General features: G+C 53.0%; 1 protein-coding gene and 1 long non-coding RNA gene across 5 annotated transcripts in view; both read right to left on the bottom strand.

Annotated features, from left to right (window-relative positions):
* The window catches only part of Sdk2 (sidekick cell adhesion molecule 2), a 257497-nt gene that overhangs the window by 215606 nt on the left and 22745 nt on the right, over window positions 1–19146 (bottom strand). The gene's annotated exons all lie outside the window — the stretch shown is intronic.
* LOC134474285 (uncharacterized) lies at window positions 748–17182 on the bottom strand. The gene is made up of 2 exons (XR_010045028.1): window positions 10100–17182; window positions 748–9931 (listed from the first exon to the last, which is right to left on the bottom strand). It is a non-coding gene; the product is annotated as an uncharacterized LOC134474285 (long non-coding RNA).

Below are 19146 nucleotides of genomic sequence, written 5' to 3'. Positions count from 1 at the left end.
TGGATTATACCTGCATGATTAGAATGTGTAAAAGCAGATTTCATGGATAATAAAAATAAAAATGATCACAATGGAGTCGGAACCCAGCCAAGAGGGAGAGTTGGAGGGCGTCTGCGGCCTTTTTAAGCAGGCTAACTGCATGGAGGTTGTGCCGTCCTCCTCCCTGTGCCCCTGCCAGCCTCCAACCATCTGTCCCCATCAGCTCCCTGCCTGGTTAGCTCGATTCTAGAAATGTGACTGTCTGGAGTCTAACTGGGCCACACTAGGAGCCGTCACCCTGAGCCAAAGCACAGGCAAGAAGGAGGAAGACAGGACAGGGAGAACAGGGCTCGAGGGAGCCTGGGTGAGGATGCATAAGGATACTCAGAAAACCAGGGAAGATGGGACGGGAGACACGATCTGGGGGCTTCTCCTCCCTCCCTCCCAGGAACAAAGAAAAGACGAAAGTCCAGGGAGGGCCTGCTGTGCACCTACATGGAATTAAGGGATATGCGCGTGTGGCTTGTCCACATGCCCCACTGCCAGGCACGTTTTAGGGTGCTCACCTCAGCTCACTCCAGTCACACTGTGTCTGCAATACACAGGGTCACACAGAGTGGTCTGGGAAAAGCCTGAGTACCGGGAGTCCAACCTGCTCACACTATGCAGTTACCCCTGTGCCCGTGAGGACACATTCCAAGGCCTCCAGTGGAAGCATAACCAGGGACAGAACAGAACCCTAGACATGCGAAGTTCTTCCCATACGCATTTACCCATGAAAAGGTTTAATCCACAAATCAGGCACAGGAGGAAGCTAGCCACAGCATCTCATAATAAAATAGAACAATTATAATAATAGACTGTTGTAAAAGTTATTTTGGAACATTATTTCCATTTTATGAATCATTTCTGGGACTTTTCATGTAATATTTTTCAGCCTGTGCTTCACTTCAGGTAACTACATGCAACGCTGTGGACAGAGAGGATCCCTGTACGCCCAGGGAAGACTGAGGGCTTCCTTAAGACCCAGCACAATTGCCCATTCCCCTCTTCTGGCCTGGCTCCTGCTGCAGGTCTTCTAACAGGCTTGGTGGTGCCCTCTGCTCGTGTCTTAGTTCAGTGAAGCTGTGTCCGCTGGTGATGGAGAGTTTCAGGGGTCCCTCAGCCAGCCCTGGACTCCCAAAGGTCCAGGCAGATCAGGCTCCCACTCTGCTCTGTGCAACACTTGGGCGGGGGTGGGTATAAGGAACTGGAGTCCTACTCCACCCTCGCCATACTGGCAGGGGGCTCTGCTCACAGGACAGCCAGCCATGGGGGGCCGGGAGGGGAAAGGGCCTCCCAGTGGCCAAGGGTAACTAAGAAGCATCTATTTTCTTCTCAGGGGACCAAGGAGGTTGGGGACAGCTCAAGACTCAGGCAAAAGCTAGGACTCATAGGAAGGAAATGCCAGAGCCCTGGGGGCAGCAGCAGATGGTCCCCAAAACTAAATCCTTTTCTCTGCAATGCCATATCAACTTGTGCTACTCACACGATCACCTGGTGATCAGGTTTGGGATTTCTTACAGAGTAATCGGAGTAATCGGATCACAGGAGGCATTAATTGGATTAGGCAGAAGGCTTCCAAGAGACACATGAAAGTGGTTATTAAAGAGCATGGGGCCTGGGCATGTGACTGCTAGTGTCCAACTCCGCTCTCCTGCTCCTTCCCTGCTGGGGCGGTGAGGAAGGCTGAGCGCCTTGGTTTGGTGGCTCAGTCTTTTTATTTTGTTCCTGCTCCCTCACTGACCTTCCCTGGCCCTTCTTTCTTTGAGCTCTGAGCTGGGTTGGATCTGGGTTGGGTATCTTAGCTGCCTTAGCACCTTTAATCCACATTGGGAATTTGTAAGATTGGATGCGGCACCCTCCTTTAAAAGAAGGAAATCCTACAGTGTGGAGGTTAAGAAAATGCCCTGTATCTCAGAGAGTAAGTTTGAATTCCAGCCCAGGTCTACCCACTATTCTTCCCATCTTAAAACCCACCTTCCTACATCTAATTGTACTAAACACCGCCACCTTTGGGGCCCCAACTGGGGCACTGTCCATCTTCACAATTCCTGAGACGGTGCTGGCAGTGTTGGTGACAATGTGGGGGCTCTGCAGGTTAGTCACTGGCTATCACCCACCACGACCACATCAGGCTGCAGCACTGGAGGGGACCTGGTGGTCTGAGTCTCAGCAGCCCTTCTCCTGGGCGCTCAGATGCTTGTGCTCATCCCTCCCCAGGTGCTGCCTCTCATTTCTGTGACATCTGAAAGTTTATCAGATGTCACAAGCAGGATCCACAGCCCCAAATGTGCCCCAGCAAGGCTCCCTACATAGGCAGAGAAACACATGTCAGCAGAGAAACACACTCACCAATGCAATACACACACCATGCACACACACGCATTCACTTACGCACACATGCATGCAAACACCACATACATATATACATATACAAGTACACAGGTACACACACAGGTATATACACATGAACACATAACATGCACACACAGGCACTTAGACATGTACACACTATATATACTCCATGTACATATTCATTCATATGCAAATCACTGACATGTAGCACACACATATATTCAGTGTGCACATATCCACTGGGCCCCTTCTGACGACTCCCCAGCATTTACCAGCATCCAATGTATACAAACTGAGGTTTTGTTTTCTGTCAGTTTCTCTTCAACCAGAAAGGAAACACCAAGAGGCCAGATCAGAGAACAAGGTGATCTTCCAGTTTGGGACGTCTCTGGCTGCGCCCTCAGCGCCTAGAACCAACCCTAGAGCCACACCAGAGACATGGGCATCCACATCATCACTTCAGGCGTGAGAAAGGGCAGCAGAGGGTAACCATCTGGAGATGCAGCCTGGGGTGGAAGGCAGGGCGTGTGAAGGGCCCTGGTGTGTCTGGATAACCCCGTGAACCAAGTACACGAGCGTGCAGCAAGTCGGCAGAGAAGGAGAGGGTGCAGGGAGGAGGTGGGGTTATTAGCAACACTTGCTGGGTGACCCCTCACCCTCCGGCTTTTGACTAAGCCTTGTCCCCTGGGCGGCATGTTGGCTGGGCGATGCAGGACCTCCCAGAAGAGTACTGTGGCCCCCTCTTCTGTACCACAAGTACACTTGGGCAGCCCCACAGGAATGAGCAGTGTGGAGTCACAGGAGGGTGGTCTGGGCCCAGGCCAGCTCCAGACGGTCCCAGCTGCTCTGCCCACAGCCCCAGGGGCAGACAGGAAACCGCAAGGATTGTAGCTCACAGGGGCTAGGAGGCAGTCTGGGGGTGCGCCTGGCCGAGTTCACACTACTGCAGGCCTAGTGTCCACCCCCAAGGCCCTGGCAAGGACAGGTCTGCAGGAATGCATGCAGCAGCCAGGAGGGCAGCAGGGAGCCAGAGTGCTGGGGTCAGGCCCCTCCTGTCGGGCTCCCCGCCATCCCAGACCAGCATCCGAGCAGTGGGATGGCCTGGTGGACATAACCCAGGTGGTTAGATGAAGGAAGCCCTGAGATGAGGCATCGTGGAAATCGGAGGTCAAGGCCTTCAAGGTCCTCAGATTCCTTACTCATAAAATGGGTTTGTGTGAGATAATGAAAACATCTTAGATCACAATGACTATTTTATATGACAATGCATTTTCTCTGTCAATATAGCTACATGTCTGTGCATTTCTGTATTCTTCATGGCCTCCCTGCCCAGTATCCCAGGGCACTGGCTGATGGTGTAACTGTTTCTTACAATGTTATGTCCCAGGAGTCCATAGGGACTACCCTGCAGTCCCCATCGTGGAGTGGGACTAGAGCTCCCCTATCCCTAAGAGAAGAGACACCACAGGATGATAGACACCACAGGACGATGGTCCCACCTTCATTGATCCTCACTATCGCTGTGGTCTGTGGCACCACTCTGACCTGGGGACAGCTCCCCGCCACAACTGAAAACTTTTGGGCAGAGGTGGGAGTACTAAGCTGTCTTGGAACAAAAGGGATTGGCCTCTTCCTGCACTCCAGCCCAGGAAGGCACAAGTGGGACTCTGACACCTGCCTGTTTAGGGACCCAGGCTCAGTGCACCTGGTCTCACCTCCCCTGACTGCACCTGGCCTGGTGCTTCCCAGGCTCTACTTCGGTTTCTCTGTGCTGGAAACCTCCTTCCCCTACTCATTTTCCCTCACTTCAGCTTCTCCCACCTCACAGGGGCTGGTGCTGTGGATAATCTGCCTACGTGGGCCGCTAGCCTTGCCCACTATTGGCTCAGGAGGAGAGCTGGCCAGAGGGGAAGGGGAGGTAACCAGGTAGCAGGATTTCTCAATGTGGACACAAGATCCACCCGGGATGGGATCTCAACCCTGTACTTAGAATCATCTGACTCAGCAAATCTAACTCCTGCGATCTCGGTTGAATAAAATGGGAATCATAATCCTCTGTGTGTAGGACTTCCTGATACTGTGTTTCTAACTGGTTGTGTAGTCCTTGAATGTGCAGAGTTACTGCGACCCCGATGCCCCTCGTGTGCCTCTCGTCCCAGCCCTTGGGACTGGAATGACAGCTGTCTCCTTATCTTCCCACACCCAGCCCTGCAGCTGTCTGTTCACAGGATCTCATCTTGCTTTGTGAGTTTGCCACTTGTTATTGTGTTTAGTTTTCAGGGCACCCCTACAGCGCTAAATATTGTCCTTCCAAGGTTACAGATGAGAAGGCTCTGAGGCGTTGGGTCACTATGCTGAGGCCATGCAGCCGGTGGGTGTCTGAGTGAAGAGTTGTTCCCGTGTCCTAAACCCTGGACATTCCCATCACACCTCCCCTGGGGAGGGTGCTAGGGTGCTGGGACCCAATTCTCATCAGCAGTGCCCCAGTATACACCCCTGTCATCACCCGGGAGCTCTCTAAGCACACTCAGAGGGAACGGGTCTGCTGTATTCAGAGGCAGCTGGCCGGGGCTGGGGCTGGGGTCCAGCAGTCCTGAGCCCTAATCCCTGCCCTCATTGGGTCTGCAACACAGCTCTGCAAAGCAGCTGTGCTGGGCCAAGAGGGCAGCTTTGGTGACACAGGCTCCCTGACAGCCAGCTGGCCAAGGCAGCCCTGTGCATCAGCCGACTTTAATTGTTTATTCTCCAGCCTTGTTTATGACTCGATAAAATCCATAACCAGATAGTGCTCATCTCCCTGCTCCCCAAGCTGGCTCTCCCTCCCCGGGGATGCGGCTCTGCTCTTTATAGAAACCAATGGCTAAGCTGGACCGCTTTAAACCGTCACTGTCAGTAAATGACCCTCCCGCACGGAAATCGCTGGTCCAGCATGGAGCCAGGGCACAGCATGACTGTGGGCTTCTTCCTTCTGTAGGGCTTTGAGGGCCCACAGGGAGCAGCAGAGTCCCCGAGTCTGCACAGTGTCACCTGTGCACCTACAGCCCAGGTGGGCGAGCCTGCAGGGAGGGAGAGCACAGGGCTCTGCTGCTGTCTCACTGGTCCCTTGAGGCCTTGGGTAAGTCACGGTGCCTCCACCTCCAGTTATGCAGCACAAGAAGTATAATAAGCACCTGCAGCTCAAGCCTGCTTTTTTTTTTCTTGCCATATTGTATTGGGGGATTGAACCCAGGGCCTTCACACTGAGCTAGAGTGCACATTTTTCTTTCTTGTGAGATGAGGTCTTGCTAAGTCACTAAGCTGCCCAGGCTGGGCTCCAAATGACAACCCTCCTGGCTCGGCCTCCTCGAGAACTGGGCTTTCACCTAGTTTGTTTTTATTAAGTAGCAGGAACACATCTTTAGGTGAAATTTTAGCCACGTCCCTAATAGATGGAAATAGACATTTCAGGTTAAGGAACAAGTGGCGAGTGTAGCATGAACCTAGATAGGCTCCTCCTTTCACCCATTTTTTGAAACTCCAGGATCTTTTCATTGTCGTGTGTTGCACAAGGGGCTTGGCCCAGGGATGTGTTTCTAGCCGCTTCCACTATACGTACACAGAGGGAAGGAGGAAGAGGCAATAGAAAGAAAGAGGGAGGGCGGAAGGAAGAGGAAGGAGAAGGAGACAGAAGGAGGGAGGGAAGGAGGGAGGGGGAGCGAGAGAAGGTGCCGTAACTCACTTTCCTCTTCCTTCTCCAACACGGCTCAACACCCACACCCCCACCCGTGCCGCGCCGCTCCTGCCTGGGGCTCCCTGTAAAATCTGAGTCCCCTCCCCAGTCCCAGCCAGCACCCAGGCTGCTCCTGGCCTTAGACAGCTAAGCCCGTGGTCTCCACCGTGTGGCTCAGGGCCCCCTGAGCTGCTCTGAGGGCCCTACAGTCCAGAGGGTACCTAACTCTGCTGCTTGACAGAATCGGTCTGTCCCCCACACCCACAGCTATCTGTCCAGAGTGCACAGCACCCTGCCCCTGGGATTACTACGGTAAGAATCCACTTAGAAGTGGTCCTGCATCCCCGGCAGTCCTTTGTCATTGTGGTTATCAGATAAACAGCCACAAGCACGTGGCGATGCCTGGGTTTCTCCAGCAAAGAGGCCTTTGCAATGGAAGGGGAGAGGGGGTGCTGACTTGTGGCCTGCATCTGGGGTGGCCTGACCTTTCTCCGGCTATCCCTCATTCTGCCTCATTGTTCGGCTGTCCAGTCTCTTCAGGGTTTCTCCCCACGCACTCAGAAGCGGCAGCTGTCTGCTGGCCAGAGGCCACATCTGGATTTCATCCTCCTCGTTAAATTAGTGGCTGCTTCCCAAGCTTTGGCTCCTTGATCTCCCAAAGACCTATTTGTGCTGCTAACAAGGATGGTAATTTGTTCATTAATCAGGAGACTCTTTCCCAACAGGCATGCTCACCCTGGGGGAGAGGGAGGCCTAAGAGGGGCAGAGCAGTCTCTAGGTCCCAGGGTCAGCACTGCCCCACCCCAGAACCTTTTTAGGGTAGAGCCCCACCTGCTCTGGTCACTCTGCCCTTCGCCTCCCGTGACTGAGGAAGCCTGAGGACCTGTGAGGACAGGCCATCAGGCAGCTCCTGCCGGCCCCTCTGCTGCTCTGTGACAGAGCTTTGTGGCCATCCAATCGATGTGGACAACTTGATCTGGCATCAAGTCCCTGTGCAAACCACAGCCCATCAAGAGGCATTTACTGCTGAGAAAACAAACAGTCCCCTCCCCCAGGGCCCAGCCAGTCCCATCTCCACTCCTCCCCCCTGTCCACACACTGGGTACCCTTGCCTGTCCTTGAAGAGCTCAGATCAACTAATCCAGGCCACTCACCCTGATGCATTCCAATCCCTGCCCAAGCTGCCCTGGGTCCATGGGGGGACAGGACACAGGGTGCAGGGTCTGTGCCCTGTAACCCAACCTCGGGAGGCTTTGGAGTCTTCTGACCCTGCACCTTTAGAGTGATGGGAGTTTAACCACATTGATCCCTTGGGGGAGTAATACTAGGTTGAAGAGCATTTCCCCCAAATTCACATCCCCTGGAACTTCAGAACGTGACCTGGTTGGCAAACAGGCTCACTGCAGATACCATCAAGTTAAAACAAGGTCTTTCCGGAATGGGCAGGCCCTGATTCAATGATGGTGTCTTTTAAAACAAGGAAAACATGACACAGAGACAGAGAGAAGATGGTTGGGGCACAGACAGGAGGCCATGTGACAATGGAGGTATGGAAGTAGGGGGGTAGGGAGGGGACCAAAGGACCAGCAGCCAGGGAGAGTCCTGGACCAGTTCTCCCCCACGGTCAACCTTGCTCATACCTTAATTTTGAACTTCAGGCTCCCAGGCTCCCAGAACCATGTTTGAAACCACCTAGCTTGGTTTTTTGTTTTTTCTTGTGGCAGCTGCAAAAAGCCAACACAGGCGGTAGGTGGGTTGGGCAGGTTTGGGAAACTGTGGGCCAGAATTGGGGGCAGTTCACTGAGGTCGTGGAACTGGGGCATGACAGCAGTGAGGCTGCTGTGTGGAGCCCTGCTCCCCACACCAGTCTCCTGTGAAGCCCAGAGACCAAGGAGGAGCCCAGGTCCTTGCCTCAGGCTCCCTGTGCAGAAGTGGGGCCAGGCCAGACCCCAGGGCGCCTCGGGAGCAGGGACGGTTCCCTCACCTTCTCCCCAACTTTGCACACAGCCTGTCACCAGCCCTTGGTAAAAGCTCCCCATCTCAGAAGCAGTCCTTAGGAACCTCTGGTTCTCAGCAGAGTGCCTGTGCTCCAGAGCTTCAGTAAGTAAATACATGAATGGAAGAAAAAGGGTTTTTTTGGGGGTTTTATTTTTAAAACGGAGTTCCTTTGCAAAATCCTTTTTTGGATGCCGTTGCTGGTGTCTCAATCCCCAGGAAACCCACACAAGGAGCTCTGTGTTGAGGCCTGGCCTGCCCTTAGAGATGCATGCTGGTGTGACGCAGGTTTCTCCACCTGACATTGTGGGCATTTTGGGCTTGGACCAGCCTTGCTGAGGGCCAGCCTGAGTCCTATGGGCTGTTTAGCAGCATCCTTGGCCTCCACATACTCTGTGCCAGAAGCACTTAACACTCCTCCTCATTTAGACTGTGACAACCCAAAGTGTCTGCAGACATTGTCACATGGCCTGAGGTGGGGTACATGGGATGAAGCCCAGGGAGTCCCAACATCTCCCCACTTGGAAAAGAACACTAGGCTGGCAGAACTAGGTGTGTGGAGCCCCAGAGTAGGGGAACCAGGCCACGACCTGCTTTGCTCTCCAGGAGGCAGAAATGTCCAGGTGGACACTGGGCCACTGAGAGCTAAAGAGAGACTTCTGGCACTAGAGGGAGAATTTACACTGTGCACCAAGGACCCTCCCCTAGAAGGTTCTGTGATGTTCTGGCACCTACTGACAGGACAGGAGGAACGACTCCATCCTTCTCTGAAAAGCAGCACCCCTTGGTGCCAAAATGACCAACACTCTGGGATGACCTGACACGAGACAGGCTGGCCTTCCAGGGGCAAACAGCACGAGCCCCTGTTGCTCCCAGTCCCAACTCTGAATTTGCAAACAGGGCAGCAGTCACTCAGGCTTCAGAATCCTGTGCTAGGGACCTTTCTCCTCCAGGCTGCCCTATCAGAGCAGCAGTCAGTCGTGATTAAAGAAGGGGAAACCAAGTTTCAGAGAGATCAAGGAAGTTACCAGAGGTCACACAAGCTTCTGAAGGGCGGTGCTGGGAATTCCATCCCAGATCATCTAGCTTCCTCTATGGCATAGGCCCTGGAATACGCTGCATCCTCTCAGGGTGTCCCCCACCTGGGCCACTTCCTGGGACACAAAAGCCAGTGGTCACGATGAGTGCCCTGTCAATAGGAGCCCTGGGGAGAGAGCTCAATGAGAGGGCGCTGGGGAGAGAGAAGGGAGTTCCAGAACCTACCGACAGCATCGTCCATCCGCAGGAGGACAGTGCCCATCTCAGAACCCAGGGCCAAATGGGCAGCACGTCCCCTGAAGAGGCCACATGCGGGAACGCCTGCTGAGGTGGCTCCCAGCCCAGGCGCCAGCTCATCAGCTCCCTGGCCACGGTGGGTGTTTCCAGGGCAAGGTTGGGAGCGGTTTCCAGGTGGGGGTCCAGAAACACAGTGCTCACATTTGCTGTCCTGAGCACAGAGCCCCATTCAGCTGCTGGGCAGCTAACGACCCACTAACGGCTGTGTTCTGGGAAGGGTGGAAAAGTCAATTCAGAGCCTGCCCTTGACGCCATCCCCACACCCTACATAACGGACACGGCAAACAGGGCACAGGAAGGGGACTTGGCATCCTGACACGCAGGGAGTCACAGCCCAGGACACACAGCATTACAACACAGCACAATGCCACTGAAGATTGGTGGTGGCAGGCAAAGGGACCGGCAGGTATTCTGTGGTCCCCATGAACACCTTCTCTTCCTCATCCTGCTGAGTCCTGGGGCTGGAGGAAGGCAGACGGCCTGCAGACTGTCCCCACAGCCAGCAGATCTGATGAGCTGTTCAGAATGAGGGGGGCAGAGAGGTGTCAGAACCAGCTGCAGGTGATGGGGCTCTCACTAGAACAACAGGCACAAAGCAGGAATTAGGGGCTCACTTTGGGGGTGCTCTCAGGGAAGGACTGGGAGGCCATGGAAGTGCCCAAGAGGTGTAGGCTTATTATGTACCTCAGCAGGAGCTGTGGGTGGCAAGACGGGCCCAGTGATCACGACAGAAGCCACAGGGTAGAGACTCTGGTGGGTACCAGCATCCACTGCGCCACTGCCCCAAGAGGAGATTCCAAAATGGGCCTGGAGGGAAGAGTTAGAGGACAGAGGGAAGTCAAGAAGAAAGGAGAGGTCACCACTGGGTGGTCAATGAGGGCATTTATTGACATACCAAGATCACAAGCAACTCTGACGGGGAAGTTTCAAAGGAGGGGGACAGGGGTGGGGTGATGCCCTGGGCAGTGAGGTGTTCAGGCAGAGCCATGGCTTCAAGAGGCCCAGGGAAGAGGCCAGAGCAACAGGAGGGCCTGCAGCGGTGACAGACCCAGCAGATGCGTGCTGAGGGCAGGACCAGCAGAGAGAGAAAGGCTGACAGGACAGGGGAGGAGGGGCACTCAGGCAAGTGTGGGGGACCGGGGAGCATCAAATTTGTACTCAGAAGCAGGGTACTCATGAGAAGGACGTGAAAGAGCTTTCTAGAGGCTAAAACAGAGGGCCCCACTGGAGAGCTTCCGTAGCTCTTGGAGAAGGCCGAGCTGAGAGAGGAGAGGAGAGTGGGAGGAATAATAGAAACCCCAGGCTCACAATGTCCCACCTGCGGCAGGTGCCTCACTGCCTCCCTTGGCTGGCTTCTCATTACCTGACCCCCAGCACACTTCCACCCGGCCTGCAAGCCCTGAGAGGCTGGCGTCCTCACTAACTCCGGGTGCCAGCCAATCATCCAACCATCACATTCACAGGAGCAACTCCGGCCCTTTGTGGCACACTTGGTCCATAATAGTGGATCGAAATGCTTGCTGAGTGACTGACAGATCAGTGGTCTCTTCTCTCCTCCTTGGATTCACCAAGTCTGAGAAAGCTGATATCCCACATCCCTGCCAAGTCAGAGAGACCACAGAAAACAGTGCAGCTGGCTTTTTCCTTCCTATTTTTTAAGGATAAGGAAAAAATCCACTCAGACCAAACAAAATGAGGTGGCCTTGGAGTGCTGATGAGATCCAATTAGCAGAGATGGGGCTGTGCTGGTTTTCCTCCACAAACATCCTATTTATTTGTGGGGCGCTTGGGGGGGCACGTCAAGCTTGTTTCTTATTACTTTGCTTCACGCCTGGACTAACACAGACGCAGACGGCCTCCCTCGTGATGAAAGCCGGCAGCTCTTAGCAGCAGCAGGAGTCCAGGAGCCAGAGACTCAGGGAGCAAAACGCATGGGGGTCAGGAGCCCACCGAGCCTCTCTTTTAAGTGAGGCAGGGCCAGAGACCAGAGAACACTGGTAAGCAAATAGTAACAGCCAACCTCTGTTGAGGTGCTTGGTTGGTGGAAGGGCTCTGCAACCTGGTACCCATTCTCTCCAACCCCACTTCTGCCCACAAATCCTGAAAATGGGCTTCTTTTTCCTCTTGGTATTAGAGATCCAAACCAGGCTTCCTCCGTGACTGAGCTACATCCCCAGCTCTTTTTATTTTATTTTGAGACCGGGTCTCACTAAGTTGCTCAGGCTGGCCCCAAACTTGCAATCTCCCTGCCTCAGCCTCCTGAGTGGCTGGGAACACAGGCGTGCACCACTGTGCCCGATTGAGTCTAGGTTTCCAGTCCATGTTTGGCTCACTCCGGAGATGGTTTCTGATAGGAAACTGAGACATGCTTTCTCTCCGGGGAGAATTCAGGTTTTCAGTTCTGTAAATAGCGTGGGAAGGGCAAACCCCAAGAAGCAGGAATGGCCTCTGTGAGTGATTGGCATTTTTGTTCTTCACTTTGGAAACTTCCAAACTGAGGGTCGTGCTGGGGAAAATTCTGGGCCATGAGGAACAGAACAGGCCTAGCAAAAGGGGCTCTTGTAGGCTAAGATAGAAACACGTGGGAATAACCCATGCCTGTGTTTCTGGACTCTCCCAGTATACAAGGCTGTGAGCTGGACCATGGGGCAAGACACGTGAGGAAGTTGGTCCCTGCCTATTTGTTCCACACTTTCCTCAGGAATAGTCTCTCTGTCTCACATTCTTTGGGAGAGAAAAGTTAGATTCCTGGGAAAAGGTATCTGTCAATTCAAGTGCCAAACAGGAGAGGAGGAAGAGCGGCCAGGAGGGGTTTGTAGAGTCTCCAGACCTTCCAGCAGGGAGAGGAGAGCTGTCCCCAGCCAACCCCACCAGGATGGCCGTGCTGTGAGTAGCCTGGTGGCCAAAGGTGACGCATAGGAATGAGAGAGACACATGCTGATGGGCTGGTGAGCTTAATTGTATTAGTCAGCTCTCTGCCACTGAAACAAAATCCCTGAAATTATAAACTTCTATGGAGGAAGGGTTTCTTTTGGGTCATGGTTTCAGTTTATGGTTGCTTGGCTCTGTGACTGGGCCTGGAGCAGCATAGTATATCATGGAGGGGGTATGGGTGCAAGAGGCCTTTTCACCTCATAGGGGGCAGGAAACAGAGAGAAAGGAACAGCCGGGGGTTCCAATGTCCCCTCATGGAAGCCACCAGGGACCTCACTTCCTCCAGTAGGCCTCATCTCCTACAGTTCCGTCATCTAATACCAGCACTACAAGCTGCTATTGTAGTTTGTGGCTTGCCTTTGCTGCCTCTGCCTGCCATGAACAGTGTCTCCTCTGCAATGCCCACTGGCTACACTGCCCCGCCTTGGAGCCAGCCAACTACGGACTGAGACTTCTGCAAACTGTGAGCTGAAATAAATCTTTCCTCCTTTTGAGTGTCATGTATTTTGTTCCAGCAACCAGAAAAGTAACCAAGACAGAAGCTGACCAAAGAAATGGTTCAAAAGCAGGTTTGTCCTGAAGATGAGGGAAATCTCAAAGCTTGTCTATTAGGAGTGGCTCTAGAGAGAAGCAAAAGGCATCCTCTCCCTACCCATGTGTGCAACTCCAGGGTCTCTGCATCCCGTAAGAGCCGAACAGAGCACAAGGAGGAGGCATGGCAGGCCACAGTGGGTGGGAAAGCTGCAGCAGCCCTCCTGGGAACCCGAGGAGGTAGACGCCTGCTGGATGAGGAAGTGACCCACCTTCACCCACCTCCACACCCCACAGGCGCTGTGCGAAGAGGGAACTAGCTAGAAAGGCCTGGAGCAAGCACTCGTCTGGCAGCTGCACAGGAAAGCTGTCCGGAGAGCAGTGAGCAGGAGGGTGTCCACGTCCCTGCATGCCACTGGCCCCAAGATGCCAAGGGGGACACCACCTTCCCAGGGACATGACATCAGTCTCTAGGAGGACGTTTCCAGAATGCTTTAGAGCCAGTGCCCTCAAGGAGTCCCAGGCAAGGGTGGTAACTCCCTGAAATTAGATACCTTAAAAGTTACTCATGCATGTGCTCATGCATGTGCACGCGATTTCCTAGAGAGAGGAGCCCAAGGTCCCATCAGCTCTTCAAAAGGGGGCTACGGCAAGGAAAAAGCAGGAGACCCATCAGGGGTACCCTAAATGTACCCGGTCCATCACTCCATGCCCTGAAGCTGCGTACCCCATCAAAGACACTCCAGACAGGTTGCAGGTGAGTCGATTATTCTGATCGAAGCCCAAATCTCCCACTGCACGTTCCAAGTGGCTAGGGATCTCAAGGACAGTGTGCCTGGTTCTTGATATCTGGGTCACTGACTAGGTGTCTGTGACTCACGGAACTGTTTCATGCAAGGAGGATCCTGATGGTGGTGAGCAGAGAGCACCTCTTATTTCCCCTAGAGTACCTGCAAGGAGGTGGGGCACGTGCACCTGCGTTCATGACATGTGTTTGTGCGTGTTTTACATGTAATAGCATATGTCCAGGAAAGCCTGAGAGGGGGTGAGTGAATGTATCTGTGTGAGCAGATGTGTGTATAGCTTGCAGTGCATTTGGTGAGTGAATGGAAGGGTGCATGTGCATGTCAGAGGGGAGCAGGACAGGAGTATGGGGATCAGCAGGGCATGGAGGAGAGGTGCCCTATCTTATCCCTTAACTCCACTGAATTTGAGCACCACCAGAAGCATGGCAGAACTCTCCAAAAGATGTGAAATAGGCTGCCAGCTTTGATTCTGTGTCTTCTGCACAGAATGAAAGCACATTTTACTAGAAATCGAAATCCTCATCCTCTGACAGACGTGGTCACATTGTCATTATGCAAGAGGCGGCCCAGAGGCTCTTTGCCTAGTTCACACAGGTTTGTGACACAAACTTCTGGTTCTTTTCTAGGAGACTAAGGGCCAAGAAAAGGGTTTAAGATTCTCAGTCTCTGTCTTTCTCTCTGGCCCCTTCTCCCCACCTGGTGACACTGCTGAGGGACGAAGCCCTACTCACCCCTTTCTAGGCTCTGTCCCTTCCTCTCTTCTGGCACTGGGGCTGTGACAGGAAGCCCGGGCCTCCCTCAAATCTTCTCTGGGCAGAACACCAAGGCCCAACCCAGTCTAGCACCCAGTATTTTCCAAAGAGGTCCACCATGAAGCCAATGTGTTCTCTGTGGCAGGGTCAGGGCCCCTCTGCCCAGCACAGAGCATACCCTGTGACTGCTGGTAAATCCTCCAGAAGGCCAGGCCCTGGCACAGTCCTTGTGCCTCCCTGTTTTAGTTTTCTCTTGCTGGGACAAAATACCTAACAGCCAAAATTAAAGAGGGAAAGGTTTATTTAGTTCACAATTTGTAGAGGTTTAAGTCATCTGGATCCAAGGCAGTGTGGTAGTCATAGCAAAGCAATAAGCAAGGGATAAGAAAAGCTTCTTTCTGTCCCCTACACTGTATCCAGGCTACCCGGATTAAGGCGATGTTAAACCAATCAGTGTACTGATTTAATCCTAGCACGCTTAATCCTAGCACTGCACCATGAATCAGTCACACTCTAGATTCAGCCCTCTCTGAAAAAGCTCCACCTATGACTGTATGAGGCTTTGGGGGGACATCTAGACACAAGCCATAACACTCTCCTCCTTGGACATCCAGGATCCCCTGGCTGACCCCTCAACAGTCCTGGCCAGGGTCTGGACTCCCTTAATCTTCTAATGGCCTCTGCTGGTGCAGTGAGTGAACAACACGAGGAATGTCACTGAGGCCCACGTCTGAGATCTGGTTCTATCACAAACTGACCAGGGGTGAGACCTTGTATGAATTACTGAGGGTCTCTCAGCCTCAGTTTCCATAACTGAAACCCCTATCACGGGGCTGCCACATTGCTATCCCAGGCAAGGAACAGCACTAGAAAGAGCCCACAGGGATCACACATGGCAGAGTTCACCAAGGGCCCCATCCCCACTGACTTTGGGGGTGGGGAGCATGAGTCCAGCCTGGCTCCTGCCCTTCTCCAGCCCCTGCAGCTCACAGTGGGAAGATGCCACCAGGGCCGAGGGGCAGACAGTACTAGCTATGCCTCTGGCTTCCAACCAGGAAGTGGAGGCAGAAAAAGCAGGAGTCTGGATGTGTGCTGCTGGTCACAGAGAGTTTAAGTACTGTAGACCCTCCCCCCAGCTCAGAAGGGAGTCCACATTACCCATCAGCCACCAGGGAAGTCTCCCCACAGTACAGTTGTGAATTAAACATGCAGCCTAATGAGTTGATTTTATTAGTTTGCAAACGCATTGAGAACTCGTTATCAAAATAAACATCAATTCCTTTCACCTCTGCCGCAGCCTCTTTAAGGGAGCGAAGATAAACATGAATATACAGTGCTGGCCAGCTGGCCGTGACCCAGCTGTGCACGTGGGCTACACGCTGGCCTGGCAGTGTCCCACCGCCCCTCAGGGGTCTCTGAGACCTCGCTGAGGTGGGAGTGGGAGAAGTCACCCACAAGTCCAGGGCAGCTCCTCAGGTCTCACTCTATCCATATCCCACCAGAGTGTGGGCCAAAGGAGGCCCCAGGGAACTGGACAGTCCAACAATAACACCAGTAAGAATAACAGTGGGATGCTGGATGCTTAGTTTCCAGCTCTGTGCTATGTGTTCTCTGACCTCCCATCAATCGATGGGTAGGAAAAATGAATCCATCTCACACATCCACGAAGGTCATGCTGGGAAACAGGGTAGGAGGTGGTCCAGTCTCTCAGTTACCCAAGACTGTCATCTGTGGGGTTAAATGAGGGTAGGATAAAAACAGCAAGACACAGCTGAGCGTGGTGGCATACACCTGTAATCTCAGCACTCTGGGAGGCTGAGGCAGGAGAATTTCAAATTTAAGTCCAGCCTGAGCAACTTAGTGAGACACAGTCTCAAAAACAGAAAAAAAAAAAAAAAAGACCGGGGTATATGGGTCAATGTAAAGACCCCGAGTTCTATCTTCAGTACTATAAAAGAAAAACAAAACAAGACTCTGGAAAGGGAAAGACCTCCATAATCCTTCGCTGGGCAGTAAGATGGTCCTGGCCTCTGGAAGAGCCTAGGACCTCTATGGCTCCATGCTCAGTCTCCCTGGAGACCCTAATGAGTGATAGCTCCCGTTTCCCCCCTCCCCTCCAGGTCCCTGCCCCAGGCCCTTGGGGGAGAGATGGTTCCAGGCTGGCGGAATTAGCCACAAAGCTGGGTTGACAGGGAGCGTATTGTCACGCTCTGCAGTCCATGCTGTCTCTGGAAAGGATGCTCTAATCCCATTTCATCCGTTCTCCATGGCTGTCAGCTGTTTGCAGGCATTTGTGCTGTAATCGGAGCCATTGTGCAGCCCTCTCCCTGCATGTGCTCATCCATCCATCACGCTGTCCCGGACCCCTTTGTGGGCTGGCCACCCCCTCCCGGTGGCATCTCAGCCTTGCCTGCCCCCAGCTGCTCCACCTTCCCTTCTATTTTGGGCCCACAGCCGGACAGGGCTGACGTGCCTCGGCCAAGCCCCTGCAGTGAGGAGGGGTGGGAGCAGCTGGGCAGGGAAAGGCCTCCTTGGAGTCCATAGGAAGGAAAGCAAGAACTAAGTTTCTGCTGCATTCTGCAAGCAAGAGGAGAGAGAGCAGTGGAGTGCAGCTTTCTCTACACTGCAACCACAGAATCTAGCTATTGAAGAAGAAAGAAAATAAAGCCCACTCCCCTCACCCCCGTGGCGCACAAGACACAGAAGATAAAGCCAGGCTTTCCCAGCTAGGCCTGCCGGGCCTCTGCCCCTCCCAGCCCCTCCCCCTCGCCTCCCACTGTGTTCTTTTTTCCAGGTCTTCCCAGTCTCTAGTCTTTGCTCCTGCTGTTCACTTAGCCTGCGGCCTCTCACTTTTCTACACAGGCCTGGTTCTTATCTCCTAGCCTCCTGGGGCAGCCCAGGGCTGACCCCAGCATGTATGCACCACATGCCCATCTCCATTTTCCTGAAGGACGCTGGCCTTCTTCCCTAGCATGTCCTATTGATTTTATCTGGGGATGGCTGGTCTCCCCCTAAACCAGACTGGGTCTAGGCTGGTCTTAAGGTTGGGGCCCAGACAACATTCTAAGCATCTTTAGAAGACAGTTAGCAAAGGCCACCTCTAGTTGTCATAAGAATCACGCCTGACATGGTAAAAGTCTGTTGTTATTATTATTATTAATTATTACTATTGTTATTATTACTATTGCTCTTGTTTTTATTTTCCAACCCCACAAACCGTGTCAACACACAGTGAGCACATGTTGGCACTGGCGCTGTGCTCTCACGTGTAGGACTCTATGTTAGAGGCTGGAGGAGCTATAGGAGAGAAACAGCTTTAGACATCATCAGCTACACCTCCTTCCTGTCACTGAGAATGAACTCGGGACCCAGAGGTAAAGTACATTACCAGAGATTCACTTTCCTGGGGTTTCAGTTACTGACATCAACTGCGGTCCACAAACACTCCATAGGAAATTCCAGAAATAAATAATTCATAGGTTTTCAATAACTGTATTTGTTATAATTATTCTATTTGGCTATGAATTATAGCTGTTAATCTCTTACTGTGCCTAATATATAACTTTCTCATGAGTATGTACAGGAAAAAGCAGTACATACCGGGTTCATTAAACTTTCTTATAAGTAGGTGCAGGAAAAAATACATACAGGGTTCATGGCTAGCCCCAGTTTCAGGCATCCAGTAAGGGTTTTGGAACACATCCCCTGAGCATAAGGGGGGTGACTCTTTTGAGGCCCCAGCACTGGTTACCAGCAGGGCCGACAACCGCCATGTTCTTTTGTTGCCCACTGTCCTCCTAATTGAGCCAGGTCTACGAAGGACCACACGCTCCTGGAGGCCAGGCACACCTTCAGAGGTTCTTGTGAGCCCTTCACCAGTTCTTTAGCAGATGTTCTTTGTCCTTGCTGCTGACCGAAAAGGAGGGAGATTAGACATGTTCCTGTGTCCAGCGCCAGATGTGGTCTTATCCACTACATGTGACCCCAGGGCCTGATTTTGGTTGCTGAGGGGCTGGTTTGGAACAAAACTCCCAGCTCAGTGATGCCCAGGAGGTGTGGGAAGATGGGCAAGCTGATCCTGTAGCCTTTATAGGCTATGCCTGCAACCCACAATCGCATCAGACAAGACACACAGCTACACACAAACATGTATGCTTTCGTACACACCCCACACTTGCACATGTGTTTGCACACACATACATACATGTGTACTCATATATACACAAGGTGGGCGAGCTGGCCAGCCTGAGGTGAAGGGTTGCAGCAGGAAGGGGAGTGGACTCAAGCCGGTAAGTTCAGTAGCAGCAGCAGGGACCGAGGTCACTATCAGGAGTTCTTCCTGTGTGCAGAGCTGGGAGTGCCTGTGGGCTTTTCTCAGGGAAGCTCATGAGCCTCTCTGGAGAGTTTTGAGGGGCACCGTGCCAACCTTCTCACACCAGGATCTCGTGACTGCTCTTGCTCTAGCGAGAGGATGAACTCTGAGGTCCCTTCTGGCTCCTGGCTAAGATCTCAAGCTCCAGCAGTGTGAGTAGTGATGCTGCTAGCTGCAGAGAGCTCTGCATGCCTGGTGTGCCCAGCTGGGAGTCTCCAGAGACAGGGAGCGTACGCTCTGTGTGTGCTGGGGCGGGGAGTCTCTGCTATTTGGGTCCTCCTGAATGATTTACCACCCCCATCCCTGCCAGTACAACTCCTCTCCCAGTGAATTAAC

This window comes from Cavia porcellus, unplaced genomic scaffold, assembly GCF_034190915.1.
Source record: "Cavia porcellus strain 051 isolate PalLab524CR breed Dunkin Hartley unplaced genomic scaffold, mCavPor4.1 scaffold_32, whole genome shotgun sequence".
Lineage (NCBI taxonomy): Eukaryota > Metazoa > Chordata > Mammalia > Rodentia > Caviidae > Cavia > Cavia porcellus.
Note: the sequence above shows the minus strand (reverse complement) of the source record. Positions and strands in the feature narration are given on the sequence as shown.